This window comes from Pseudopipra pipra, chromosome 7 (genome assembly GCF_036250125.1).
Source record: "Pseudopipra pipra isolate bDixPip1 chromosome 7, bDixPip1.hap1, whole genome shotgun sequence".
NCBI lineage: Eukaryota > Metazoa > Chordata > Aves > Passeriformes > Pipridae > Pseudopipra > Pseudopipra pipra.
Window position 1 is genome coordinate 4,121,418 of NC_087555.1, and position 27,896 is coordinate 4,149,313.

Here is a 27,896-nt window from a genome sequence, read left to right on the forward strand (position 1 = left end):
CTGTTTCTTGTGGCCTTCTTAAGTTAGCCCTGAAAAATGAATTTGTGGTGCCACCTTTGGTTCATCTTCGAGAATGAAGCCACTACATTAATCAGGCTACTTAGATGAATCACTGCATATAGAAGTGCTCAGGGAGACCTAAGGAGAGGGTTTGTTCAGACATAAAGGGGATTCCTGCTGTAGGTGTGTGTTTTATTAGACAGGTAACATAATGATTTCATCAGGTACAGTGTAATCCAGAGTTCTCATATTCTTGCATCTGACAAATACATGTTGCTCCTTACTGTTGAGAGGAGCTGGAGAGATGCCTCAGTTCTAAATACTTGCAAGGAAAAGGCTTACGCTCAATTGATATTTTATTTAAAAAAAAGAAAGATTGCATTATTTTAGTAGTCATATAATAAACATCATGAAAAATCTAAAATCCGTGTGACTGTGATAAAAAGAGCACCATCCATTTGAATTAAGTAATTCGTTTGGGATTGAGTTTTACTTATAGAAAATCAACTTTATTCTCTTTGTATTTTATGCTCAGGGCTTATTTTAATTCTCCTGCTTTGTTTCTGTACATCTTCGTGGTTATATTCAGCTGTTTCTGATTGTCACCGACACCATTGCACTTTCTTTCCTGCACTGTAACATTTTGGGACAAAAAGATTCATTTTATAAATAGGAATTTCCAGCTCTGTGTTCAAGTGCACAGTTGTGTGATGGAAGAGGTGCTAGAAAAAGCAGAATTAAGATGATGTGAAAATTTTCCCACAAAGCAATTGTAATCTTGCTTTGCTGCTTCCATCCTTCTGCTGTTTGCAGCAGGGACTGAAATGAGATTTTTCACATAAATACCACAAAGCTCTGCTTCTTCCAAGTGTGTGCCTCCTTTTGTGCTTTACTTTGGTCTCTGCCAGCATCACAATCCTTCTGTCTGAGCTGTGGCAAGAAAGTAAGTTCAAGTTGTTCGGGTAGAAGTTGTGTGTGCCGTTTTCTCAGTGCTGTTTGGAGTTTGGCATGAGGAATCCCATTGGAAGCAGCTAAAATGGACCTGAAAGGAGGGTTAAACAACCCCTCTTTTTTTGTTGTTAGGGATTGAAGGGGAGAGAGGCAACTGAAGCTGAGGGACTGGGGGAAGAGGCAAGAAAGTAAGTGAGAAGAAATAATTTGGGGAGCTGAGATTTGGAGTTCCGGTGGAAACCAAGGATGTTTGGAGATTAGGGAAGACAGAAGCGTTTAGCAAAGCCCCTTCTGAAGGGGAAGAAAGCTGAGAGCTGGTGCTGGGGGATTCCAAGAGAGCTGGGGAGGGACTTTGGACAAGGGCCTGGAGTGACAGGACACAAGGAATGGCTTTCCACTGCCAGAGGGCAGAGTTAGATGGGATATTGGGAAGGAATTCTTGGCTGTGAGGGTGGGGAGGCCCTGGCACAGGTTGCCCAGAGAAGCTGTGGCTGCCTCTCCCTGGAAGTGTCCAAGGCCAGGTTGGACAGAGCTTGGAGCAACCTGGGCTAGTGGAAGGTGTCCCTGCCCATGGCAGGGGATGGAATGAGGTCCCTTCCAACCCAAACCATTCTGGAATTCCGTAAGCAGATTTCCAGGTTGTTCAGTGCCTCTGGATCAAAAGCAACACCTTGGATGGCCTCGAGCATTGACCTGGGAGGTTTTGGGAGCACAGGTGTGGTGGGATCCCCAAGGAAGCTGTGTGGGATAAAGCAGTAGGACGAGGCAGAGGTCGGGCTGAGGGTGTTGGTGTGATCCCAGGGAAGAAGGGGGAATAAACAGCAGAAAAAGTTGATGAGGCAGTAGAAAACCTAAGCACGTGTGGATCCTGAGTATGAAAGGGAATGGGGACCAGCTGGCCCTGAGCAGGGGTGTCCGTGGGTCCATGACTAGGTCAGCTTTGGAAAGCTGGTAATTGGTTCCAGCAATTACCAGAGCCCTGAGAGCCGCCGCTCAAACTTCGGGAGCCCTGTGACAAATTGGAGCTGACTGCTGGTGCAGGAGTATCGACTTCCCATTTCCAAACAGGGGCATCATTAGTCAAGAAAAGCATCTTTTAATTACTCACAGGAAGAAAAAAAGAGAAAGGGGGGAAAGAAAGGGAACAGATCTCTCAGTATGGATCGTGCAACAACCACCAGGTTTTTTTGTGAGTGTATTCAATATTAAATTTACTGTCTTGGCGGGGGGAGTGGGCAGAGTTTGCCTGCAGTCCCTCCCTCGGTAATGCGGGTTTAATTTGGAGTGAGAAGTCAAATTAGAGTAAATCAATGTTGCGACAATTAACCGGGGCTGGGGATGAGATCAGGACTCTCCTCTAATTGCTATTGATACTGTTTGAGCACACTCTGCCAGCGGTGCTTTGCAGTGGGGCAGCACACGAGTGTCCCGGTGGGGCAGCGCTGCTCCGGGAACGTTGGAGAGGTGGGGAAGCCGACCTGGGGACTCTGTGCCGTGTGTGACCTGGGCCTTTTGCACTGGTGTGTCAGTCTCCTACAGGTATTTGCCTTCCTCCTGGACACACCTCACAGGTTTTGCATTCTCCACGTTACTGTTCCTACCCACGTGGATTCTGTCTGCAGACTTGGTTGCCACCATCGACTTCCTGAGATGCTGTTGGCCTTTTCCAAAGGGGACAAGCTGCCACCATCCCCCTGCCCACTCCAGGAGACGATTATCTGCTCCCTCTTCCTCTGAGCTCCCAAGGTCTCCATCTCTGTCTCACTGGGATGATGTGTCACCTCCACCAGCTGGAAGCTGCTGGGCAAGCGGAGGGAAGGCCAGGGTCATGTCCAGGCACCCTGCTTCTTGTTTTCCTACTCAAGTGATGCCAGATATCTGCATTAGCTACCCTAAAGGGCTAACCTTAAGTGCAAACCTTAAAAGGCTCCACCATTTTGGTATCTTTTTAAGAATATTCATAAATAGGACAAACACCCAATTCCATTAAAACTATTTTTTAAGTGATGGGTGGCAGAAGCCCAGGCGTGGTTTTAAGCTCTGCTCTTTAGCTGGAGCATCTGCAGCAGTTGTGCTCGGGTTTGTTTGCACAGCAGTCACCCTGTTTGTTCTGGGTACCAAAGGTGGTAGGAAAATCCAGTGCTGGCTGAGCAGTGTGGAGTTGGGAGCCAGCAGTGCCAGGAATTGCCTTTCACCTTCCGCTGTGAGATCCAGTTTGATCCCTCACTCACTAATGAACTGAATTTAATGGTGTCGAGAAAACATTATGCAGCTTGACTGTATTTAGCTGAGTTTTACAGTCCTGCACTAAAGCCTGGCTTGCTGTTCCAAGGCTGAGCTGCTTTCTGGGGTATAACTGATGAAAAATATTAGACCGTGTCTTCTGTGAAAAAAATTGACCCATACCATCATTTTTCGCAAAAATAATTAATCCTTTTTTATAGACAGTGCAAATAAAGGGCAAACCCTGGGAAACAGGGTACTTGGGATCCCAGAATCGTATCCTGGGTCTGGTAGGGATGCCTCATCTCTGGCTCCTTTTGGAGCTGCTGTTATGGTCCTGTTGGTCTTGGATTCCTGGCATAAGGCAGCAGCGTCACAAACGGGGCCTGGGGGAGCATCGGGACCTCTCTGTCCGCATTGTCAGCTCCGGTTTCTTGGCGGTTCTTGGCCTGATGAGGTCAGTGTTTTGTGCCTTTTCAATGCTCCTCCACGCTTGACACCTTTCCCGTTTCAGGGGTGGGGGAAGGGGGTTTTTAAAAATAAATTAAAAAAAAAAAAAAAAAAAAAAAAAGGAAGATTTTATTGTGAAGGGCTGACCAGAACCCATCTGCAGTTGGGTGGCATCTGCTCCCCACATGTCACTTCCCTCATTAACAAGCAATTGAATTAATTAAATGCTACTCAGAACACGCATAACAAGCTACCGGCAGTGTCCAAATTAGCACTGATAATCAAGGATGATTTCCTTTATTATCCTGCTAAGTGGTGTGCAGGCTCTGATCTCCCTGTCTGCCCTCATCTATTTACATACCCCCAGCTTCTGCCTTTAGAAGCCGAGGTTATCTTACCTAGTTAATTTGCCACGATCACCAAGCATGGCGGATTGATATTCCTGCCTCTGCTGAAGCAAACCCCCTCCTTTCTCCCCCTTTTCCTTCCTCCCCAAGCCTGGTCCTTTGTATCTCAAGCTCACTGATAAATTAAAAGCCACCCCTGTGGTCTCTCAAGTGAGTAATAGAGGCAGAAATTTCATTTTGCAACTGGCTGATTTAATGATCCAAAGGGTAATTAATGGCCTGATTATCTTAATGTTAAATATGTCCGGCAGCAATTACTGTGACCTCCCGCTTGTCAAGGTCCAGGCTATGCTCTTCTTTCAATTAAGTTCTCTGGGGCTTAATGGTATGAATAAACTCCTCTGATTCTATCATTCCGGACTCTGAGATTTAAGCGAGCTGGGGGCTCGTTTGGAGTTTTAATCAGCCCGTCTTCTACTTGAGCGATCAGAGTTAACAATTATAACAAGGACAGTTTAACTTTCTTTCTTCCCCCCCTCCCCTTTCTACTTCTTTTTTTTTTTTTTTTTTTTTTTTTTTTTGAGCGCTCGGAGGGGATTTTGTTGGCGGCAGCGGCAGCTTTGCTGGGCCAGTCTCTCCCTATATAAATTATCATGTGAATGCCGCTGTTTTTCCATTTGACAGGCTTAATTAATTGGCAGGAGCGCCTGAAAATGACAGTGCCACTAATTGCAACTCCAAGTGCATTTCTGTCATTGCAGCACGCTTGTCACGGGCAGGGCCCGCTCCGCGCCACGCCGGGGCTGTGGGGACGGTTCCCATTCCAGGTCTCACGTCTGGGCCGGGGACGTGATGGGATGTGATGGCCCAAGATGTGCCTGTGGGTTCTCCAGGCACGCAGTTTGTGTGCAAGACTGACATTTACTGCCGGTAGAGTTTAGACAGCTGGGCTTCTGCCAACCCAGCAGCTGCTCGGGGACTTAAGATTTGACTTAAAGGTTTCACTTAAGCTATTTCAGCAAGTCCCGTGAACAACGGAGGTTTCGGGAAGGAATTAAGAAGAAGAATTAAAGTAAAAATACACCAACAAAGCCCAAGAGTTGTAACTCACTCCTGATCTTTCTGGTGGCTGAACTCCACCGAGCAGCACAGCTCCCAGTGAGCTGGAGTTCTATTAGCTCTCTTTTGGACAGCAGATATTTCATAAAGGTAATGAGGAAAATGTATAAATTATTAGTTACGGTGGTATTGCGTTTTCAAACACGGGCATAAATAAAAAGACTGATTCATTGCTGCCAGTAAACTCAAAGCTCCCTCCTGTACAGCTGTAAAAGTGAACCAGTTCTCACATGCTGGGTCGTGGGCTTCCAGATTGGAGTCACTGCATTGCTTTGCAATCAAATTAAAAAGATAAGAATAAAATTTGTCACTTACCAGTAGCTTCCAGGAAATGCATCTAATAGGAATGACTAAGTGAGGCAAATGGAATGTCAGCTGGGGTGGCTGCTGGTCAGACTTCACCCTTTGGAGGCCTGGGAAGCTCAGACGCAGCACTCCAGAGGTGCAGGTTAGTGCACTGTGTTTTACTGTCCTTGTAGCTGCCTGGCAGACCTTGTCATGCAGGAGCTGATCCGGGAAAGCACTGGTGCCTGTACAGGCATGGGAGATGCCTGGATGATTAAAAATCAAAACAAACCAACCACAACAACACAAAACCCTCGACCCGGGTTGTCCAAGTTAATGAGCGCTTTAGATAAAATGCTCCCTGGTTCAACTGCACGTTCCTTGTGTGCAAGTCTGCCTTTGATAAAAGCTCAAACACTTCTTAAACAGAAGCCTGGCTTGCAATAATTATTATAATCCTTATTTTCCTCATTGGTGGTGAAAGAGAAACCTGCAAAGGAAGTGTTTCTGTCTCCTTCAGCTGTGTATTAGAGCATTTGTGAAAAAGCAGAGGTGTAAAAACCACAATATTGTTGTTCTTTTCAATCTAAATAGCATCAGAACCACTTTATGAAATCCCTGGAAGTGTCCAAGGACAGGTTGGACGGGACTTGGAGCAACCCAGGCTAGTGGAAGGTGTCCCTGCCTGTGGCAGGGGGGGTAGAACAAGATGAGCTTTAGGGTCCTTCCAACCCAAACCATTCCATGATTCTCTCATGAGCAGTGGGCCAGAGGCAATGGCCAAACTTTGGATACTGAAGCCGAATAGAAGGGAAGGGCCTTCAAGGAGCTTTACTTTCAAACAAAAGGAAGAGAAAGGCAACAGTCCCTATTTTAGCAGTTTTTTGCTGTTTTCATACAATTGCAGAGACATTTGGGTTTCTTCCCTGACATGTCATTCCCAGGAGTTGTGGAAATCACTGACCCCTTGTTTTCAAAGGTAGTTTTCAGTGTCGGTGGAAAAAAAACAAGAAACCCCCTTTGGGCACACCCAAGAAGACTCAAGGAAAGATGCCCTTGGGTGTGTTAGCCTTCCAAATCAGAGCTGTTGGGGGACATCCTGCCTCTGGAGGTCTCTGCAGCAGGGCAGGTGATAGAGACTGAAATGCTTTACCTTGGAGGTGCAGTCAGCTCCAGGTACCTTTATTCAGCTGAGATTCTTCACAACTCCTGGCTGGTTTTGGCTGCCACGCTGAAAAGCACCAGGTTAAGCTGAAATGCCCTAAATAAGAAGTTGATGAGCTTGTTACACTTTGGAAAATCTAGGATTTATGTTCAGGACTCAGGCAAGGAGGATTTCTTTGTGTTGTATGAGCAGTGATGAGATAGGGAAAAGAGTATTCCTAAGTCAATAATCAGCTGTACAAAAAGTGATATTTTTTTTGTTGTTTGCTAGAATAAGAACCAGTCCAGTGGGTGAGTGCCTGTTGTGAAGGGCTCAAGATCCGTGTCGGATCTTGGCTCCAAACTTAATTTCTGGTTTAAATATGGCCTGATTATTTCTCTTTTTGTCTTAGTTCTCTCCCAGACACCTGGCAGAGCTAGGGAGCATCTCAGATTTGAAGATGAATGTCTTTTCACTGGACTTCACATCTGCTTGGCCAAAAGCTACTTGAAAAGGTCAACTCAGAACGTACTAATAGAGAGAGAACCATCACAGTGTTTATTAGAAACTACTTGGGTCACTGTTTACCTGTGGCACTGCAACAGGAGCGTGGAAGAGCAAGAAGATTCATTTCCAGTGGGAAAAAAACTGGATATTTTATTTGTGAATTGGTGGGAGATGTGGCTCACATCAAGCTAATGACCAAAGGCCAGTACAGCTGAAAAGGAATCAGATGTCAGCCACTGTGGGTTAGTCTTGCCCCAGAAAATTCCTTGATTTTTTTATAAGCATTTAGAAAGAAAACAGAAATTAGATCAGAGACTAAAACAGGACATTTTGGAGAGGAGTACATCTCTGTTAACTAGGCTTTCTTGAACCCATTTTTTATCATTTACATGCTCAAATGTGTGCATGCACACATCTGCTACTCCACAGCACCTGAGGAATAGGTATGGAGAGTTTCATCTTAAATATGGCAAGCTAAAAGCAACTGAAAAATGAAGTTTGCTGTCTAAAGCATTGGGCAGCCTTGCCAAGGTCCTCTTTGCCCTCACTCTCTTTCACAGTAACTATTTTATCAGTTATTTCCAAAAGGAAAAGCACTGAACACTTGTGTTGCTATTGAAATTCAGCTGTTTGTGAGGCTGAAACTTGTAATCATAAAAAGACCAAAATAAAACCATTGAGGAAAAAAATGCCAAAAGCATCAGCTATTAGGGGATCCCCTGGGTCAGATCCAAAGGCTCGTCTGTGAATACTTTGGGAACTACTGTGAGTTGAGCACTTGCTGCTGCTGAGAAACTCTACAGAGCTGCTGGCAGGGGAAACATCCAGGAGGAGAGGAAATATTCTGTTTTGTTAGATAGAAATCTTAGGCAAAATATTTTCTTTTCCTTTGGAGCTTTTCTGTGTAGTTGGTGTTTGACCTGTTCTTTGCATTCCTCCAGCCCTGAGGTCACATCTTCCTCTCTGTACATCAGCTCTCCCCAAACATAAAGCAGTTTGACTAATCATAATTCAGATTGCTTTCTGTGTGTGGCATAAGTTGCTGTAAAGCCAGTTTATTCCTGGCTTGTGCTGCTGAGCCTTTGTTATATAAATTCTTTCTACCGTTTCTATACACATTTTCTGGTGTTAAGAGATATATAAACTGCTTGTGGTTAAACATGAGGACAGGCTGTCACTGGATAGGCTGAGGGGGAGGGAGGTGGTCCTCACGTTACCTTTTCCCAGGTGGGGTGTTCCAGTAAGGTTGCATTCATGGGCAGCAGTCTTTTGGTGGTTGTCACTAGTGGCAGTGGTCAGCCTGTGCTGGTTTTGCCCCTCTCAGCCCTCGGGGGCTGTTTGAATGGCTCATGGGTTTGTTTCAGCTCCTGGGGAGGGAAGAGCGTGGCTAAAGCCACGGTGGGGATGCTGAGCAGTACTTTAGGAACAGGCAGTGCTCCTGGTGGCTTTGCTGGCCAGTGACACGAGGCACAGAAGCAGCAGCATCCCTTCGCTTTGGTCGTGGCTACAGAACCCGCAGGGCTCCCTGACAGTAACTGTGACCAACTTTCTTTTGTGCTTTTTTCCCTTTTTTCCCCCCTTTGTTTAAGACGGAGCTTTGTTTCTGGCTCTGCAGGAAGCTGGTAGCCTATGGCAAGGGACTGGGGAGAGGAGACTTCAGTAAGATAACTAAATGAAAAGGGCAGCAGTGAAAAGATGGTGCTGGCTTTTGACTGGACTGAAACTTGAGATACACGAGCCCGAATGCAGGTTCCCCACAGCTCTCACATATCCTCAGTTCCTCAGAGATAATGTTCTTACTGCTGCATTTTTCCATGTCAGGGTGCTGGGGGGTGGGGGCACTGAAAGAGTGACCAGGAGAAATCAGACATTCAAATAATTAAATAGCAGGTTAAAATGTGTGGAGGTGAGCACAGGTGAGGGCTGGGAGGCAGGAGTCAGAGGGAGATGAAATGTCTCCCTGTACCTATTAACGAGGTCGTGCAGACAGGGCGAGTCCTGTCGCTGAAGCATTTTTTGTGCGAGTCTGTGAGAGGTTGGGGAGCTGGAAGAACCATCCCTTGGTAATTGGGGAGCCTCAAAAGGTGCAGATGGGACAGGCTTCAAAAAGCCTTCGTGCTGAACAGATGATTATGTCATGGCCTAGAAATCTTCCAGCTAACTTTGCTTTTCCCCCCGAAGATTTACATTTTCCTTCTTTCATCCGGGTCAGAATTTCTTAAGGGATGTTTTTACTGTATTTTCACCAGGCAGGCTTGGGAAACCGAGGTGCACACAGAATAAAATCTCAGCCCCATCAATGCTTTTTAGATTCCTCTGCAGGTGGAAAGAACAGGATTGTGTCACTGTGTGCTAAAACTGAAGGATGTCTTATGAAAATGATATCCAGAAGTTGCCTTTTTTTCCTTTCTCATCTCAAGAAGCCAAAATTTGCAGCCCTAATCCTTCGCTAATGACATATGTGTGTGTTCCTGTCTGAGCCCCTCCAGACCAGATCTGCTTTGGCCACTTGTGCAGCTCCCACAGCTCAGACCAGTCGTAAATAGATACCTGAGATTGCTTGGATTCACCTGTTCCATTCAGGCAAAGAGGAGGAAAAGAGAAAAGCAGCTACAGAAATTAACTGGCGTTACTCGTTGGGACTCCCAGTCTAGGCGAAAAGTTAAAATATTATTATTTTAAATCATACTATTATTTAACATAGTATTTAAAATAAATATGATTATTTAAAAATATTATTGCAGTTGCAATTCTGAGTGGTAGAACTGCAGTTTTGGTTTCTTTGTGAAGCCCCTGGCCTGTGGCTCATCAGCCCCAGGATGGGTCCAACAGAGTGAAGCTGGAACAGGGGTGTGCTGGTGCCTCCACAAAATATATTTGGAGGCTGGATAAACTCAGCAGCCAAATGCAAAGTACCTATTTTGTATGTTAAAAATCAGTCACCAACATTTTGGGTCTTTTTTTAAGGACACAGTGTGTTTTACAGGGGGTCTTGGGGTGTGTGGAGGAGCAGACAAGGCCTAGGGTTGTGCAGGATGTGTGATGGGAATGGCCCAAGTGAAATGAAAGTGTTCAGAAGGCAACTCTTCTGATAAAGATTTGGGACTCCTGAAATTAATGTGTGTCCAAATCTGATGTTTTAGCTGGTGTTTGTTGTCACATTTGCATTTCTGGGGTGTCAGACAGCTCATTGGATATCAGTGTATGTGTTAAGATGGGGAATAAGAGAGAGAGGAGAACAAGAGGTGTCATGGGGGATGTCACAGTAAGACAAGGAAAATACCCTCCACCCTCAGACGTGATATTTTATAAGAGGAAAGTGCATGTGACATCCTGGGGGAGAGAGGTTTGGGTTGTATTTTTAACAGCCAAGAGGTGACAGACCATTTCACTGCCATAGTGGGACATACAGGAAACATATATTTACAAGCACAGAGTTTATCAAGCACATTTATCAAGAATCTATCAGGCATATGTATAATATCCTTGATAAATTCAAGATAATGTGTAAAATACACAAAATATGAAATATTTTATATGTGTATTAGTCCCCTTTCACTATTAGTTCAACATTCAGGGAAACTGGTTTCAGTGCTTTAAAAAAATAAGTATTTTCTGGAACATGCAGGTTTTATTGAGGAGTACATCGGATAACAGTTTGAGAAGCATGTAAATAAATCTTGGCTTATCTGGGTGTGTGAAGGGGGTGTGTTTTGGGCCTCAGTTAAAAACCTGAGCTTTCTTTAAGCCAGAACTACAGCAGCAGTGAAAGTGAATTACTCGCAGTAATTCAGTGTGATACAGGGATGGAGGTGTGGGCATGTTATAGCTGTAACTTGGCAAAATAGAAAGGGAATTGGGGAGAAGAATGGTAAGAAATATTTCAAGTCTTCACTGAGGATCTTCAGAAGGAGATGCTTTAGGAGCTTAATGCAATTATAATGACTGGGGGGAGATAGAGGGGTTTTCAGGCATTTGGAGGTGATGTCCTTGGAAAAATGGATTCCTGTAGTTCAAGCAAGTGTTCCCAGGAGCAGGGGATGGACTGGAGAGGAGCTGTTTGGACTGGTTGCTTTAAGCTGTGCAGTTCTCTCCCAGGGAAAGCAGTGAATCCCACCACTAGGAAACATGGGATGTGGGGAAAGGCAAGGGATTGAATGATCTCTATGGCCCTTGCTTTCTGGATTCACTGAATCTCTGATCAGGAACCTCACAGCAGCCAGCAGCTCCAGCAGATTGTAAAGTATTTCTTCCTGTTGAGTCCTCCACCACTGCAGAAGACTGCAGAGATCAGCTGAAATCAGGATCTAATTCCAGTGCTCTTCCCTCCCCTGTCCCCTGCTCCCCTCCTTCATCCGCTGGATGTCCATTTCTGTAAGTTTTCCCTTCAGAACAAACCTATCATTTTTCACCACAGGATATTTACAGCTTCAATCAGTGCCAAATTCAATTGGCTTCTGATCTCATCGCTGGAAGTTATAGATGCAGATATTATTTGCACTGTGGTTAATTATGGAGCAATCAAACTTTGGCTTTTCCACTGTAATTTCCTCTGCCAGCTAATTTAATTAATCACCCCCAGCTCAGCTCTTCCAGCTGCGACCGGCAGGGTCATTAATTAGACATGTGGTGGTAGCTCATAGACCAGTTCCTGTTAAGGGGCTGCTGCCCACTTGATCTCTAAGGGAGCAATAGCTTTTTTCCAAGCATCCAGGCACGATTCGAGGTAGCTGCCAGGTTACTGTGTTCCTCAGATGTGGTTTCCAAAAGCAGACGGGGGATTGCTGGAACTGCCAGTGCTCAGCTCACGGGTTCAGCAAGGCAGGGCTGAGATCAGATGCCCACCAAGATGCAATTTAGGGTCTGACCCAGCAGTTCTCAGTGGTCCATCCCTTATGGTCTGATCGAGGAGCTAAAAAATAAATGCTCAGGAACGTGGTGGAGCTCCTTCTGGCTGTTGGTGGGAGCTGCCTGCTGTTTGTCACGCGGAAAATGTTTTAATTGCCAGATCACAGCGATAAGAGGAACATATTTTTTTTCACTACAAAAGCTGTGCAAAATAACCAGCCAGGTCTGTCACACTGCTTGGATCTCAGAATAATCAGTAATTTCTTTTTCTTCTACGTGGAAGAACCTTTTACGGTAGACAAAGTGGGTTGATTGCTTACAGCTTAAGAATCTCATCCTAAGCACTATCAGCAGAGGACAAGTGGTTTGGGACACTTGTCCTAACAGCCCTGGAAAGTCCAAGCATTTTGCAGGGAAGGCAAGAGATCCTTAGTCCTTGCTCTTGCATGGTCTCTTTCAATAGCCTGGAATAACGAACCCTGCCATTGGATTCCACTGTGCATCTGAAATATAGATTCATAGAGTTTTTAAGGTTGGAAAAGCCCTCCAGGATCACCGAGTTAACCCAGCACTGCCAGGTCCACCACTGAACCGTGTCCCTAAACACCCCACCTAAGCATCAAAGCCTCCTCCAAATCCACCATGTTCTCACACTGCAAGTTGTAAGGATCCTTCATTTTATTACCAGGATCTTCTTTATCCTCCTTGGAGTGCCAGCAAAGCCACTGGTGTTCCCATCACACCACATGGTGGATCTTGGAGGAGGTAAGCTAGAAAAGGTGAAGATCATCAGGATCCTTGTAGCTTTTGGGCAGCTTTTTCAACTACACAGCTGGTTTTACTGCCCTTTGATTTCAAACCTGTTGCAAAGCTGTCATTTCTAATCAGTGCCTCCTCTGCCAGCCATGAATTGCTGATGGATTGCTTGGAGTCTCCCCCACTTCTTTCCAGAATAGACAAACTCTGCTCAAGACAACTGTTTTAATCATCTTGGCTCACAAAGCCTCCTTTCAGCCTCTTCTGTCCAAAACATCCATCAACCCTGCCCAGCAATAGTAAACTGAAAATAAAAAAATCAGTTCTCTTCACAGCTTAACTGTAACTGGCTTTTTTAATAGCAAAACAGTTCTGTGGGCTCAGAGCAACTCCCTTTTCTGAAGGAGAAGGTGCTTCTGATGCAACCCTCCCTTCAAGTGCATCATTTTTCTTCCTCGTATGTCTCAGAAGGTTCCCTTAGTCTGAACTGTTTGGGGAAGATGCTTTCAATACAAAGTCCCTCCGCAGTCAGGGAGGGCTTTGGGGATTTTCACAAGAGACGCAGCTCAGCAGCTGTTTCAGAGTGGAGGGGTCACATCTGCTCCTGCCATCACAGGGAGATTGTTGACGTGTTATTGCCACCGAAGCCCTGAATCAGAGGGATTTGTAATTGGTAAGAAGACAGGTTGTCACTTCAGAGGAGCTCTGCACCTTGCCTGGCAGCAAAAGGTAGACCTCGTACTAGACATCAGTGCTGCCTTCAGCAGGCAGCAGCCACATCCCCGTGCTGGGGCTGCTCCTGTGGGAAACCTGCTCAGCTTGAAGTCTCTTAGCTGGGAATGCTGCTGCTGGAAGGGAATGGGGCCCACGGAGTGGGTATATATAGAAAGAGCATATATACTCTATATAGAGAGAGAGAGAATCGTAGAATCATTAAGATTGGGAAAGACCTCCAAGGTCAAGTCCAACATTACATGGAACATATATATTCTAGCTTTATGGGATACATGTATATGTATATATATATATATACATATATTAAAAAAATAGCTTTATCTTAAAAGGGTACTTCTAAATAATTTGCCACCCAAAACTAGAACAACTGCCAGCATTAACTAGCAGATAATCTGCCATGAAGACCTGAATCTGGAACCATCCCCATTCCTCACTGAAGAAAGGCAGCATCCAAAATTCCTAAAATAGCCAGCAGTGTTCTGTGGGCAAGCTGGAAAATTAGTTTTTGCCCTGCAAAAATTGGAATTGCACTTGGTCCTGATCAGCAGATTTCAATCACCCAGCACTGCTTCACCTACTTGTGTCACTTGGTTTTGTTTTATTTGAGCAATAAATACCTTAAATCTTCTCAGAGCTATTTCATGTCTTCTGTGGAGACTCATGATAGTCCTGCCAGGCATTCATCAAGGTTCCCAATGAACCACCACATGAACTATTCCTCTGCTTCTTATCAATCAAAGCAGTTTACTTAGAACTTTACTTTTTCCTCCTGAAGTAATCAAAATCTGATATTCCACAGATTGCAGGAAATTGTCACTGCTGTATTCTGTGCTAATCCATCACGTCAAACAGGCATAATTTGGGCATTAGAAGAGCATTAAATGTTTAAATAAGCAAGAGAGTCCATTAACCGCTCCAGATGACAGGGCAGACATGTTTGGATCACAGGTACGCTGGGAATCGCGGCACAGACCTTACAGAGCAATGGGGCATCCCCAGTGTGCAGCAGGCTCCAGGCTTTCTTGTTCTTCGGGATATCCCTCAAATACTCAAAAGAAATGCTTAGGCCAGCAGGAGGAAATGAAAGTTTTAAGCTTAAACTTCATTTAAGGTCTTTGTGGAAGATAGTCCAGGAGATGGTTAAAGTATCCATCCCTTTCTTGTAGCCCTGTTTTCCTCTGTTCAAGCTGCCAAGAGCTTTCGGGAGTAGTTTGTCTGTTAATGCTGAGAGAGCAGGAAAAGGCCATTTTTGTGCCGGGGAGTTGAGAAAAACATACTCCTTTGCCATCTTCAGTTTTTGAATTAACTGCTGTGATAGTAAATGTGGTGGGCAGGTGTGGTGAGACCTGCGTGGTGTTGGATGTGTGTGTGAGATGTTTCACGAGGCTCTGAGCAACCTGGTCTAGTGGAAGGTGCACCTGCCCATGGCAGGGGGTTGGAATGAGATGGTCTTAAAGGTCCCTTCCTACCCAAATCATTCTGTTGTTCCTGAAAAGTGCTGGGGAACCGGAGTCCACCTTAAACTACGAAAAGTGATGAGGGAGGAGACTTCTCACAGTCACATCCCAGCCAGAGGTGGCTGCTCTGTTTATGAAACACCAGTTCCAGTGGACTGGGGAGAAAATTCTCCACAGAGAGGCAGTGGATGTGGGATTTCTTTATTCTATAGCAAGGAGCCAATCCAAAAGTCTCCTTGTTGGGGGAATTGTGTTCTTCTGGCAGGTATTTTGCTCCCCTTGTGACTGGACAAAGCATCAGCAAAGTAGATGTTGAGTCGCTCTGGATCGCAGATGTGGTTTGTGTGCTCACAGCCCCCAGTTCTGTCCTCTCCTCTTTGAGTCAAGTTGTGTTTTAAACCAATTTCCCCTTCTAGTGGTAATTCTTTGTGCACCATTTCCCTTTGCTTGGCATCGTAAAGCCACCTCTGGTTTTCAAGGGAACAAACACTCCTGTGATCAAGGGAGTTGGGGGTGTCCTGCACCAATCCAGGGGCACGTCTGCCCTGCCAAATAACAAAAGACCCATTGTAATTAGAGTGTGAGCCTTCCTTTTAAAGGGTGACTGGCGAGGGGAAATTACCAAGACTGGAGACAGTAATTAGCAGCCTCTGCAAACAGCAGATCAAGCTGTCCATACCAATATCCCAGAGGAAGGTGCCCCAGGAGCAGGGAGAGGGGCTGGATTCGAGCCCTCTGAGCTGCGGAAGGTGCTGATTGTGGTTGTGGGCTTTTCTGCTGTTAGAAGCTCTCCTGCTGTAAACACAGCCCAACCAGCCTCGTCTCAGAAGGATCCTTAAAACCTTCCTTTTCTCCCCTTCCACCGCTTCAGAAACACAGCGGCTGACAGTCCCAATGTTTGAAATAATTGGATTCTGCATTCTAATTCATCTGTAAAGTATTCGTTGATTAAATTAGCCTAATAGATATTATTTCTTACATGACTGCATAATTTCATCCTGATTGGATCACTATGGCACTAACGAGTCCCCCCATTTACCATTGACTCCAGAATCACAGAAGGCTGCAGATAACTATCATCTTGTTTCCATTTTTTTTCCTTTCCCAGGCTAAAAGTTAAACTGATTTATACTAAAAAAGCACACAGCCAATGCTCAGGTACATCTGTATTTTAGTCTTCGAGACCAGTGTTAGAATGGAAAAAAATATTGGTTTATATAATCTCGGGCCCTCTTTTGTTTACTCAGTAGTTTGTTCAGAAGCAGAAAGATTAACTGACCATTTAAATTCCTTTGGGAGGGGCAATGGAGATATTTTTAAGTAAAATACATTTTATTATCTCATCAAAACAGATAGGCACATTGCAAATGAACCTCGTAAGGACTCGCACACATTCAGAGAAATGAAAATACTCAGGGTAATGTTTCAACGGAAGTGCTTTTAGCCTCTATTAGTAAGATTCTTTGAGCTGCAATTTGAGTGTAACCAAGAGAAAGCAAGAAGAAAACAAAATTGTGGTTGGTTTCATGCTGAATGAGAGCAGATATTTTTTTCCTAAGGAAGAAGGAGCTCCCCTGGAGTCCCGCTCCCCTGGCGCAGGGGTGACGGGCTCACGCTGCTCCAGCTCTCTGTGTGCCGTGGGGCTTTGTTGGGAAGGGGTTAACAGCACGATTGGCTTCTTCCCCTGCCCCAGTGGCTGGAAACAGCTGGTGGGTTTTGTGTTGCGCCGCTGAACTGAGCAGTCCAAAGAAGTTTTTGGCAAACACTCGGCCTGCCCAGGACAAGAAGAGGTGGGTCAAGCCAGGAAACCGTTTTCATGAGCAAACGGGGGAAACAATGCCCCGCTCAGCAGGGACAGAAGGGAGACCCGCTCCCGCTGAATACCTCCCCAAAAAAACCTGGCTCAAAAGGAGGAAGGCCCACTCGCTTCTGGGAATCCAATAAATTGTTTCAGGAAGTGAAAGTCTGTCCAGGCTAATGGAGCCGTGATTGACAGGTGGTTCTCATTACGGAGCCCATCAGGGGACAAAGTGAATTCCAATGTTATTTAAGAGGTTAAGTAGAAATAAGATGCAGGTGACAGCCCAGGGCTTGAGGCATTGCACTGCTCTTCCTATGTTGTGGGTTTTTGTGAAGAGCCTCCACAAAATTTAAAATGAGCGAGGGCAGGGGCAGTTTGGGAAGCAAAATTTGGTCCTGCTGTGACTTTAGAGGAACTTACCTGGCTGGGGAGCAGGAAGGTGAAGGTTGCTTTGGGAATTCCTGCATTAGAGAGTTCCTGTTCTTTAAGTTCTTGTAATGTGGGTGTTTTGTCTGTGCTCAGTGAGGTGAACTTCCAGCATGGACTGCCATATCCCAAATGCCGTAGGACATCCCAGCACAGGAGCAGGAGAACAAAGCACTGTGAAAGTTTACAGTTGTTTGTTCTTCCTGGCACAAGCTCAGAAGATTCCAGAGCCCCCACAAGCACATCCCATAGTGCTCTGAGCCAAAAAAACCTCAGCCATTGGACGTTTTTCTTCTCCCGTGCTTGTGCTGTGGCAGCTGACAAGCAAATCACAAAGTGTTGACCTTAATTAGAATGAATTTGAAGTGATTTGGAAGTGAAATATGTGGAGGCCACCTGGGGTTGGGTCAGGTTGCGTTGGTCACGGCCCCAAGGCTGCCAGAGCTCAAGTAGCGTTTGGACAATGCTCTCAAGGACTTGGTGGGATTATTGGGGTGTCTGTGCAAGGCCAGGAGTTGGACTCAGTGATCCTTGGGGATCCCTTCCAACTGTGGATATTCCATGATTCTGTGACAGGTTTCTGGATGCGCTTCTCCAAGGTCTGAACCTGGCTTGACAAGGAAAGGAAAATGCATTCCTAGTCACTCGGGTTCCCAGGTGTTCCTGAGGCATCTTTGTGCTGCCATAGGTTATAAAGCTGAAACTAAAGGCTGTTTCTGGCCTTGTTCAGCAAGAAAGGAAGGCCAAGAAGAACATCCAAAATACAATTATTGCTTGCATAGACTATGAGCACCAAGGTGCAGTTTTAGCTGTGGCCAGAGGTTTGAAAGTAGATCTGTACATATGCTGAAGATGCTAAACCCAGACAGACTGTTTATTTCTGCATTTTTCCTTTTTCTGAATGCCCAGACAAGCAGCATCGGGTGTCTTAGCACTTGTGGATGTGGTGGGGTGGGAAGCTGAGGGATCTGCTCTGATTCCTGGTATTGACAGGATCTTCCATGGTGCGTGGTCAGGTACAAGGATGTAATTTCACCGAGGGGTTGTGAGTGACGGTGAAACTCCCAGGTATGACGTGTGTAATAAATCTGGCTGGATGCAGAATTAATGTGATATTCACAATGATTATTTACCATTGGAGGCTCAGACGTGGCTGTGTACGAGAAGCAAATAGCTCTGCACAAGGAAGGGCGCCCAGAGGAGAGAAGGAAAATACCTGCTTGCATTGTTTCACAAGTGCATTCCCAGGTAATACTAATGAAAATTGCACTTTAAATGCAGGATTGATTTGTGATGAGATCAGCCCTAAAGAGTACATTTGTGGAATGATAACCTGATTGGTGGCGCTGCCTCTTGAAGGGCTGAAGGGGTCTAATTGGCATATAACGCACTATAAATTTATTAGCAGCCTCTGCTTCCCCATTGGTGGACCTTCCCCTGCTAACCACCAGGAAATTACCAATTTTCAGGAGTTAGTCACTCAAGTCGCGCCATGTCTGGCTTTTGAAAAGAAGTCTCTGTCATAAATCCTGGCTCGGGGAATGGGTCACTCGTGGAGTGGGCGCCAGAGCACCCTGTGTTTGCTGCTCCACTTGTGCCTCCCTGGCTTGTCCCCGTGTCCCACCTCCTTGCCACAAACCCAAGTTACACAAAGACCATTAGGAGGGAACTAATCAGTTTGGCAGCCCTTGGGCTGCAGCTGCCACAGACCAGAAATCACAGTTTTTTCAGTTCACGTTCAGGGCTCTGATGGTTCTTATGGATATATTCAGCCCCGGGGCATCTCGGGCAGAAGAGGACATACCCACTGTTCATTTTTTTTCAGGAGCACAATAGGAATATTCAGGAGCCGATGTAATTATTTCAGTGACTTTGCTTTTAAGATTGAGTCACAAATTAGAAAATAATATTCACATGTTTCTTCTAATTGGTAACAGATTAGGGATATTTTATCTTTTTTAAATAATTTCCAAATGTGGCCCAAAGAGGGATTTGCAGGGAAGTAGCTGGGAGAGAGAAGGCACTTACACACCAACAGCACTTGGGCAAGAGGCTTTAATTTTTTAATTCTGGCTTTAACTGAGCTTTGAGATCCCTGCACACCTCTCTTTGAGTTGCTGTCGAAGTGGAACTTGCTGTCACTTTTGGCAGGTGGCTCCAGTGCGGATTTTCTTTGCTGTCAGGTTTTATGCGGGTTTCCCACTGCTAAGCACCAACCTTATGGCTTGTAAATCATAAAGGCCTAAAGGTTTGCAAGTGATTAATAGGCAGAGGTGTGCAATTAGAAATGCCTCAGCAGGACCTGAGCACTCCAATATCTGCTGAAAGCCAAGTCCATCTCTAATCCCACTTTTCGGGGCATATTTGGGCAACCCCATCATTGCACGTCCCGTTATTGAAAATACACAAACAAACAAAAAAAAGTCTTGGTATCTCATTTTTTAGGTACAGGGGAACCTCATGGATTTCTGTGGGTGTTCACTGCTGAGTATTTCTAAAGTCTTTCTTAGTTACTCAAGTCAATTTTTCATTCACTTTGCTTTTTCAGAAACATGAGTGGCTCTACCAACAACCTTTTTTAAACTAATTATCGTTTGTGGCTGGAGAAAGGCATCAAACACCTGAAGCCCAGTAGAACTGAGGTGGAGGGGAGTCCCATCACTTGCTGAACAGAGGGAATACCTCACATCCAACTTGCCATGAAAGGCATCACTTTTACTAAATAAAAATAGCCATTAGTAAGTACGACTCTCAGAAGAGTCTGATGACATGAACAATTTCTGTAGAGCCCTTGTCATCAGTGAAATGTAAGAGACAGCCAGAGCAGCTGAAGGAGTAATCAACAGAGGTGGTGTAGTGGAACAGGCGTGTCAGCCAAGAAGGGAGGATGTGTCGGAGAGGAAGAGGAGGGTATGGGATGTATATCCCAGGCAATGAGCAATAGCACAAGGGAAAATGGCCCCAGGTGGTGCCAGGGGAGGTTAAGGTTGGATATTACAAAAAAATTCTTTCCTGAAAGGGTGGTCAGGCCTTGGCAGGGGCTGCCCAGGGAGATGTTGGTGTCACCATCCCTGGAGGTGTTTGGGAAAGGACTGGAAGTGGCACTCAGTGCCATAGTTTAGTGGGCATGGTAGTATTTGTTTGAAGACTGGACTTGATGATCTTGGAAGTCTTTTCCAGCCTTAGCAATTCTGTGATTCTGGAATTGAAGGTGAGCAGAGAAGAAGGGAGGGTTCCAAGTCATCTGGGAAGAGTTGGACAGTGGAGAGGTCCCTGTAGCATCAACGTATGTCCCAGAAATGCTGCCCATGGTCCCCTGCCCTCAAACCTCCCACTGCAAACACTGCTGCCTCCCACTGCTGTCTTGTGCAGAGCAGGCAGTTGTTTTTATTTCCTTGCTGCTCCAAATGTGTTTTTCTTCACAGTCTATGCTCTAATACAATGTTTATTACTTGTATTTTCTCTTTTATGTCTTACATAAATTCAGTGTAATGTTAGAGAGTGGTTTTACCCCAAATACTCCAAAGAGTGTCATCTTATTGCTTCTGCTGGAATTAAGGTAATATTAAAGCCCCCTGAAAGGGCTTTTGTTTTTCCTTGTAAACCAAACTGTAGGAGTTATTGGTAGCAAAGGATCAAAATTATCAAGTAAATTTTGGGAGGTCTTTGTGCAGTGTTGTGATTAGCCCCTCCTCTTCCAGTTTTTGATTCTTGGGTGAAGATTGGCTTCTCCTGGAGCCCACAACACATTTTTTTCCATTTTCAGTTGAACTTGATGATCTTAGAGGTCGTTTCCAACCTTAATGATTCTATGACTGAAGCCACCTTTGTGTGCTAAGCAAGCCCTCATCTGAGCTCTCTTTAGCCTGCTCTGCAGGTTTGTCACCCTTTGGGCAGCCCTTGGAGGGGTTTCCCCCCCTCAGTGTTTAGAAGGCACTGGTGCACTCCTAGTTCTGCCCCTTCTCCACTTTCCAGCAGGATTTGCAGAGGAGAAGCTCCATTTCTCCTCTCTGCTCTGTTTGTGCTGGGATCTGTTCCAAGGCAGATCACATCAGCTGTGTCACAGTGTCCTTAATGTGCCGTGATGGTCAGGGCACAGGAGGAGCTGTGGGGCTGAGGGACATCCTTGTTTCCTGCCACCTCCCTCCACCCCCCACCTGGCACAGATTGTTGAGATTTATGCACTGGAATGTTTGGATACTGTACAAGAGGATTTTCATATTTTTTCCTTTAAAAAAAAAAAAAAGGAAAAAAGTATGTAATGATTTCTTGAGCTCTGTTTAAAGTGCTACTGCATTAAGCATAGCCTTCCTATAGGAGAAAATTAGTGTTAACAAATTGCAAATTAATGGAATCTTCTAACCTGAGTGACTGTGTATCAAATTGCAAATTGAAATTTCCAGTCTGTGTTTAGGTACTGGCACAATGCAATTTGATTTATACACTTAAGACATCAGGTTAAGTCTGGTTACACATGAATAATGAAATACATTAGGTGCATATTTCCAATTACTATTCCCTGCATATATATATTTATTACTAAAACAAGCAAGAAGCAAATATACTCCTTGGTTTTAGCATTTCTATGCAACTGTTGTAGAGCAGCTTTTGGCTTCTTTTAGGTAACACTGGTGGTGTGCCCAAGTGTGACCACCCAAGAAATGGAAGCAGCCCACTCATGTCTAGACCCACAGTGATAACTCACTTATTAGCCTTTTTGTTGATTTTTTTTTTGGTGGGTTACATTTTACATGGCTGGCATGTTGTACCTGCATGCCAGAGGAATCAGATCATGAACTCAGCAGTTTTCCTGTTGGTCAGCAGAGGGTGGGTGTGAGGGAGCTGTTGTTCATGGCAGTTGTATTGCAGGTTCTCACGAGGTCTCCCTTGCACACCTCAGCAGAAATGCAGCTTCCCCCACTCTTCACGTTGCTTTTTTAATTATTTTCTCCAAGCTGCACGTTTAAAATCGTAGAATCCCAGAATGGTTTAGGCTGGGAGGGACCTTAAAGCTCATCCAGTCCCACTGCCTGCCATGGGCAGGGACACCTTGCGCTATCCCAGGTTGCTCCAAGCTCTGTCCAACCTGGCCTTGGACACTTCCAGGGATGGGGCAGCCACAGCTTCTCTGGGCAACCTGTGCCAGGGCCTCCCCACCCTCACAGCCAAGAATTCCTTCCCAGTATCCCTTCTGGCAGTGGGAAGCCATTCCCCCTTTTCCTGTCCCTCCAGGCCCTTGCAAAAAGTCTTTCTCCATCTTTGTTGTCAGCTCCCTTCAGGCACTGGAAGGCCACAGGTAGGTCACCGCTGGGCCTTCTCTTTTCCAGGCTGAACAATCCCAGTTCTCCCAGCCTTTCCTCATAGGAGAGGTGCTCCAGCCCTCTGATCATCTTCGTGGCCTCCTCTGGGCAATGGGGAGCTCTAAAACCTTAGGGTTCACCATTGTTTGGGGTTTTCCCTCTGAAATACTGCTGGCAATGCTGTTTAAAAAATTTGGGGCATATAGGGTTAGTGGGAAAGTACAATTTGTGGCATTCTTCAAGCTTTTTATCTCTGGGGACTGTTTTCATTTCACATATTCACACAGACCAAAAAGCTTGGATTTGTATTGAGAAAAGACTTAAGCAGCTTACAGGGCTTGCAGTTGTCACCTTTAGGATCTTTATTCTCAGCTTAATAAGCCTTTTCTTAGTACCCACAGTATCCCCCACCATTATGTGTCACATAGTTTTTGCTTAACTTCATACGGAATAAACCTCGGGTGTGATATATTTTATCGAGGGTACCTTAAAAATTATTAGATGGAGTGTTACGCAATGAAAACATAAGTTGACTGCAATTTTCTGTGATATATCAGAGCCCACAGTTGCAGGATATTTATCTAGAAAGCCTGGAATCAGTAAACCTTGATGTCTTGGCCAGGCTGGCCATTAATGTTGGGCAGTAATAAATCCTGCGGGTGTATTAACACTTGAAGGAGAGGTGCTGGTTACTCTGTGGCATCACTGGAGGGGTAACATAGACGTGCAGAAAAAGCAGCTGCTTTGGAGCTGTTTTGGAGGGGATCCTGTCAGGAGAGAGGGAGAAAGGTGGAGAAGCTCCACTGAATCTGAATTACGACGATACTGGTGAGTGTCAGGCAAGGTGTGATTAATTTGAGAAGCACATTCAGCTCTGCACGTGTGAGTGATCTCTGTGCCTCATGCACAGTAGGGTTTTATTTCCCTTAAACACACAGCTACAAAAGGAAAACTGGAAAATGGAATAGTAGAGCTAATGGTGGAGAAGGTCCTGGGCTGTGGGCTCCAGAAAACAGGTCCCTGACAGTGCAAGGTGCTGCTGGTGGGAAACCACCTTTATTTCACAGAATCACAGAACGGTTTGGGTTGGAAGGGACCTTAAAGCCCATCCAGTCCCACCCCCTGCCATGGACAGGGACACCTCCCACTAGACCCGGTTGCTCCAAGCCCCGTCCAACCTGGCCTTGAACACTTGTAGGGATTTGTGCCTTTTGGTGCTGGTGTTTTGGTTTGGTTTGGTTTGGTTGAATAGGACTGACAGTAGGAGAAGTAACCTGAATTTGCCATGTTTATGCAGCATTGAATTGGCTTTCTCTGTCTCTTGGACAAAAGTCTGCAGGTTGAAGGGTGGGTTGAACACAGTCCACAGCCAGACAAATTCCCCATCAGACAGTAATGAAATCATTTCCAAGCTGGGTTACTGCACTGCTCACTGGAGGCAGCCCTGGAGCAGAGTCCAAGGCAAGACACGGGTTGGCTGATCTGTGGCTTTCCTGTGGGGCTGGTCTTCGTCCGTCAGGGATGTTTAACTTGTAAGAAGTAATAAGCTTAATAGGTTAACTTTATTTAATTATTAATGATCCCTTTCTGTCCTTACAGCTCATAAAACACCCTGTAGGTTGGCAAAACACTCATAGTATTGATCAGGAGCCAGAGAGATATTTATTCCCTCTTTGCCCCAGCGTGCATAAATCGTGGGCCTTTCCCCGGGCGGGCGGGATTTACAGTGGTCTGTTTCTGAAGAGCTTTTCCATAATTAAGGAATAAATACCCTTTCGGTCTTTGTTTGCTGTCTGGAGCCCTCTTGTTTGCCAGGGACCTGCATATCCCTGGTGGGCTTGTGCACTCTCCCCCTTAGCAACGCGGCCAGGCAGAGAAGGCATGCGGGCTCGAACCACTCAGCTGCTAAGCACTGGCTGTGCAATACACCGGGGTCTTCTCCTGCAGAGAGAGGAAGCCCCTGTGTTTTCTCAGCATATTGTTCCCAGCTCCTCTTCCATGCCTCTCCTCCCAGTTCCTGCTTTGCTCGGGGCAGGAAGACACTTTGGAAATTCCTTGCTGCTAGCCCTTTCTTCTCGCCCTCGCTTCTTCTCCCCCCTTCGCTGTTGCAATTAAAAACATCGGGAACCCTTCCCAACATTTCAATCCCGTCCCTCCCTCCCCGATGTTTTTCTTTTACCCATCCCAACATTGCATCCCTGTCAGGATCATCACAAAGGGGGCTGTTTAATGGGAAGCCCCGGCACAACCAGCTGCCCAGCACTGGCCATTAGGTGACGGCTTCCTGCAAGCTGGACCATGAAGCTAATGACACATTCTGGGGCTCTTCCAGGAGTTTGGGAGGTACAGGGGGTTAGATTTACTTCATTTTCTTGGAAGAGACACATTAACCTTGTCAGCTGGCCAACAGGAGAGAATATTTGGCAGTGCTGTTGCTGAGCTGGCCAGGTTACTACGGCGTTGAACGGTTGTACTTCAGTGAGCAACCAGAAATGGCAACACACGGGCACAGCACCTGCACAGCCACACTGGAGAGAACATTTAGAGGCCTCCTCTGTTACAGAATTAGTTTCTTTAGGAAGTGAGAAGAAAAAGTAAAAAATCTCAAGAACTTTTTGCTGTTGTCAGAGGTGTGGAGGATAAAACTTCACCTCAAAATGCCTGCACCAAGCCTACACAGTATTTCAGGTGGTGGGAAATCAGTGCTCTTCCATGATAAATACCTGCTGTCCGTTGTCTTTTTGATTCAATCTTCAAAAATCAATCCAGCTTTTTAACAAACAATGGGTAATTCTGGGTACTGAGTGAGTGACACAACATTTTTGTCATCCTTGGTACTGCTCTGGCAAGAACAAGGCTGCTCTTGTGCTGGAGCTGTGGAATTTTGATGGCAAGTTCTCAGGGTCCCCATCCACATGATGTCCATCCACACAGTCAATTCTGGGTCACTGTAAGAACATGACTTTTTTTTCCACCCTCCAAATCCTTTTGGTGCTTGCCTTTCATGCCTCCCCACCAAACATGTGTGAGGGACCATGGAAGTGAAGGCAGAGATGAACAGGAGCAAGGAGGAGTAAGGATGGAGGGTGGATACCAGCAGCATGAGGCTCCTGGTTGGATATGTTGGGTGTAAAACTCAGTGTGCTCTGTGGGGCTGAGGTTTGTAGGACATGGGCTCCTCAGGGAGCAACTCCAGTGCAAACCACAAGTGGGGAATGCGGTGCAGCTCCTGGAGCGAAGCTGTGCTGGAAGCAAATCTGCTTTTTCTATCCTCTGATGCTCCCTAGTTAGCCCTCCCCCCTCCCAGGGCCTGGTATTTATGTTTCCTGATAATAATGATGTGGTGTGGCTGGCAGAGTAATTTAAATAATTGGACATTATCTTGAGAAGCAAGCACCTAATTAGATCAAAATAAACTGAGAACTGAAATTTTCATCTGTTTCTAATAACCCTTTACCTATGTACAGTATTGCTGCCACAACAGAGATTTCATTATTCACACCACTGTGTGTACTTGGAGCTCACTGGTGATGGAGACTCCTGGAAGAGCAGAGAGCTTGGAGGGCTTTGGCCAAGGCTCAGTGACTCATTCTGGTTCCCCAGAGTATTTTGCCCCTTGTATTTGCCCCTTGTGTAACCAGTGAGGTTTGGAGTTTGTAGCAGCAAGCTGGGTTAGAACACAGAACTTTAGAGATAAAAGGCTCAAAGGAAGTCTTGGAACTCTGTTCTTAATTTCTCTAAGTTTATCTAGGAGGTTATAATCTATTCATTTTAATACAAATGAGGAAGAGGCAGTTCAGATGTTCTCCAGCATTTGGTAAATCCTTGGGACCATCTGAGTGCATGGAGGTGTTGCCTCTCCAGCACACCAGCTCTTAATTTGGTCCTGAGAAAACTCCACTGTTGAAAGTTCACTCTAAGAGTCTTGTTTTGGCTTTGACAACTACAGCTGAAAATCTCTGGTACTGAGGGGGTGGTTTGGAGTTGCCAGGATTACAGCTAAGGGAAGAAAACAAGGGAAATGTTTACTAGCCTTTATTTTTAGGGATTGGTTTGGTGTCTTTCTCCTGATGAGTTGCTCTTCCTCACACTTCCTTGTACTCTTATTCAGTTGATTTATTTAAAGGTATGTCAGTGCTGGCTGAAATGAAACACTGTGCCTCCTCTTCCTGCTTATTGCTGACCGCTCCAATAATTCATTTTTTAGCTCATTAACTAAGAGGGGATGTGAGCAGTGGTCCTCCAGGGAGCTGCAATGAGGTTAAGTGATCTACTGCTGACAACTCTGCTCTTGGACTGGCCTTCCTTGGGGGAAATGAAACCTCGACCAAGACAAGCTGTGGATCCCAGAAGTGAAATTGGGGCATCAGAGCAACAATTACAGTATTTATGTCTTGTTGTCAGGATTTGGGAGATGAATGCCAGCGGCAGAGCTGCAGCTGTCTCCCGGGAAAGTCCCCAGGACTTCCCATCCAAATTAAATGGTGTGTGCCAGAGATGGAGGGAGGATGTTTGTGGGCCTTGGCTTTCTAGATGCTCATTGGAAAACAGCCCCTCTATGTTTCGGCTCTCCGTGAGGCCTGGGTGAGTGTGCTTCTCCTGCTACCTCTGATAAGGTTTAGTTTTCTACCCTAAAATCCAAATGCTGTGTCTTTCTTGTGCCCAGTTTGTGCTGTTGAATAAGATCTCACTCAGTAGCTGATGTCAGTGACGTGCTGCCCCAAATGCCTGAGGCTTTAGAATCACCTTTATTTTGATTTGTGGTGTTTGCTGTGTTCCCACCACAACCCTTGATGTGACTCCAAAGGTGGAATTGGGCTTTAACAAATGGAGCCTTTTGGTGCCCTGCGTGGTGAAGAAAAATCAGGCAGGTTTTCTGAAAAGGGAAACTGGAGTGAGGTGAAATAACCACGTGCAAAGGTTGGATTTTTAGGTGAATGTAGCCCCGTGTCACAGCCTGCTGCTGGTGGCAGGGCCCTGCGCTGGCCTCAGCATCTCCTGAGGGATTCCATGTCTCCTTGGCTGTTCCCAGGCTCTGCACCACACTTACTCTGGTTAAGGGATGCATCCTGACCAGAGCACACAGTTAATGCAGAGCAGTTATGGGTGACTTGATCATGCTGGGGAGTGCCTTAAGGAGGGACCAGTTGCATCGTCTCCATCCCTAATGCTGGTGCCATTATTTTCCCCTTCCTGTTCCATTTATTTTTAAAGGGTTTTCTCTCCTTCCCCCAGCCTTTTGAGACAGTAGGATAAACCTGAGCAGGGCTGGAGCATCTTCATCCCTCTTTCTTGAAGCCTCCCAAGGGCATCAGGATTGCCCGTGCGACACACGGCAAATGAGAAATTCGTGCCAGTGAATTTGTAAACCAGCAGCCCAAAGCTTGGAAAGCTTCTGCCTGAACTAAGCTTTTATTCTTTGTATTTTAGTGCATATCACAGCGTCACTGTTACACTTTGAGGTGAATTGTGATTGGAAGTGGGAGACTTGTGTCAAACAGCTTGTTTTGTAAACAAAAAAAGGGCTTTTCTTGGAGCCGTGGTGAT

General features: G+C 45.6%; 1 protein-coding gene and 1 long non-coding RNA gene across 15 annotated transcripts in view; both read left to right on the plus strand.

The window, feature by feature from the left end:
* LOC135416934 (arf-GAP with GTPase, ANK repeat and PH domain-containing protein 1) overlaps positions 1-27,896 on the plus strand; it is a 319,524-nt gene that overhangs the window by 280,655 nt on the left and 10,973 nt on the right. The window lies entirely within an intron of this gene.
* LOC135416938 (uncharacterized) lies at positions 1,472-27,849 on the plus strand. Its single transcript, XR_010431819.1, has 2 exons — positions 1,472-5,538; positions 6,932-27,849. It is a non-coding gene; the product is annotated as an uncharacterized LOC135416938 (long non-coding RNA).